Below are 2,393 nucleotides of genomic sequence, written 5' to 3' on the forward strand. Positions count from 1 at the left end.
CATCAGTGTATATTTATTATAATTGTTACTTCAATAGGAAGGAAAGATATAAGGGTTTTATGTTTATTTATGTTTTTTACATTTATATGCATGAACAGTTTGTAAAAATATTTCCTTTGTTGGTCAAAATACCATACAATGAAACAGTGAGGTAAAGTCCCATACAATCTCAGGTCTCTTGAGTATAGAAAGTTGTTGAAAACGACTACAATTTACTTGTATCTCCCAGGAAATAGGTCAATTTGGAGAAGTTACTGCATCAAAATTTTTATAGCAATATATTTTTTGTAGTATAAACTGCTAGTTTATCTGCATGCACACATTTAAACCATTTTTCTTTATTTCATCTGACCACTCTGTAGTTAGAATACGAGCTGGGATAGCGTAGTCTGTATAGCAACTAGCTATGGGCTGGACAACTGAGGGGTCAGAGTTTGAGTCCCAGTAGGGTCAAGAATTTTCTCTTCTCCACATTGTCCAGACCGGCTCTGGGGTCCAATCAACCTCCTATCCAATGGGTACCAGGGGCTCTTTCCCAGGGGTAAAGCAGCCAGGGCGTGAAGTTGATCACTTACCTACAGCTAGTGCCAAAGTCAAGAAAATGTGGATCTATTTATCCACTCCCCCATACACCTTCATGGCATAATGCTTAATTAGTTAAGCACAGGGACACCTCCCCCCCCCTTGAAGTAGTTGGAAAGGTACTGCCAACACATTTATTAGCTGTGCATCCTATTGGAATAGCACATGTGGGCAGTCCAGCTGGCCAAGGGGTTGCATTTTTGCAATAATATCATCATACCCAAGTTAGGATTTGCCCACTAGCCCATAATTACTGGGAGATTTATAATCCCTGTTCATGGCCACTAAAGGTTAATACCAGTAATTTTAAAAATAAAAACTGTAACAAAATTCATTGATCTGAATTACTGTTCTGAAATTTTTGCATACTAGCTTGCCCAGTCAACTCATCTTACTGAGCTGCTGACTGTACTTTTCAAGCCTTGCCTGTGTTGGTGTGCAAGATACGTATTTTGGTAAGTTGTGCAGGAGCATGTTTTATCAGACCCATTAAACAGTAGCAATGAATGAATATCAGAACTCTTTCACTGCTGATTTCATTCATGGAAAGGTTTTATATTTTACAATGTTCAGTATGTCCACAAAGTGGTATCAGTACATGCATATGTGAATGAAATTATGAGAAAAATTTGAAAGAAAGCAGTACAAATAGGAGGATAGGTACTAAGCCCTTCAGTAACAAGATTGAGGAGAGCCAGATCTGTTAAGTCCAGTACTTGAGTAATAGGATAATTGCATGAGGTTGATGCAGGTAAACTTGAAATCTGATATCTCTATATCACACTTGTGAAATACAGTCAAGAAATAAAATCCATTTTCGCTGCACATTTAAGCGATCTGTAGATACTAAATTTGTGCCACTCCATTAAAAAGGTAATGAAAACATTGCAATTTCCCTTATAGAGAAGCAGTATGTTGCATTAGGACTTTTAGTAAACAGGAGAGATTATTTATTAGTATGATTCAAATTAATTTTGTTTTGCTGGAATTGAATCACTACAGCTTCAAAGCATTCCGTACCATTCATTATTGATGTTAATCCTTAAGTCATCTGCCTGCTCTGTGTACCTTCTGTATAGTGTATGTTGTAGTGCAAAGTGAAGACATTTAAAGTTGCTCCATTTTTAAACACTTGTGAAATGAAGTCAGCGACATTTTCTCACAGGTTTTTGTTGAGGATTCTTTATTCCAATCATAAATGCCTTGATTCAATTTTATGAAACCACCAAATGCCCTGAATTGCCAGATATCTGTTCCAAATCTTGATTGAGCTATTCTGACAAAGGTTTGTGTTTTCCTTGGTATCTCTCGGTAGATGGGACAATACAATTTCTTTAGTGGAGTTCGTCACAACACAACAATATAAAAGTCAAGACTAAAATTAGCTTGGCTACATGTTTAAACTATTAAAGCCATCATCAGGCAAACACATGATTACCATATTCACACACTACTGAACTGCAATTGTGATGGTAAAGCTGGATACTTGATAATAATTACATTATAAAATACATGGTGTAAAAGTACAATGAACTACATATAATAATAAGTTTATAATTCATTGTACTTTCATACCATGTATTTTATAATGTAATAATTATCAAGTATCCAGCTTTACCATCACAATTGCAGTTCAGTAGTGTGTGAATATGGTAATCATGTGTTTGCCTGATGATGGCTTTAATAGTTTAAACATGTAGCCAAGCTAATTTTAGTCTTGACTTTTATATTGTTGTGTTGTGACGAACTCCACTAAAGAAATTGTATTGTCCCATCTACCGAGAGATACCAAGGAAAACACAAACCTTTGT

The 2,393-nt window shown here is 35.8% G+C and overlaps 1 long non-coding RNA gene across 1 annotated transcript in view; it reads left to right on the forward strand.

Moving 5' to 3' along the window:
• The first annotated feature begins 612 nt into the window (after positions 1-612).
• The window catches only part of LOC117283137, a 3,218-nt gene continuing 1,437 nt past the window's right edge, over positions 613-2,393 (forward strand). The window contains exon 1 of the long non-coding RNA XR_004514159.1: positions 613-1,037. This is a non-coding gene — a long non-coding RNA (uncharacterized LOC117283137). The remainder of the gene's footprint in view (positions 1,038-2,393) is intronic.

The sequence above is a fragment of the Cryptotermes secundus genome, unplaced genomic scaffold (assembly GCF_002891405.2).
Source record: "Cryptotermes secundus unplaced genomic scaffold, Csec_1.0 scaffold1491, whole genome shotgun sequence".
Classification (NCBI taxonomy): Eukaryota; Metazoa; Arthropoda; class Insecta; order Blattodea; family Kalotermitidae; genus Cryptotermes; species Cryptotermes secundus.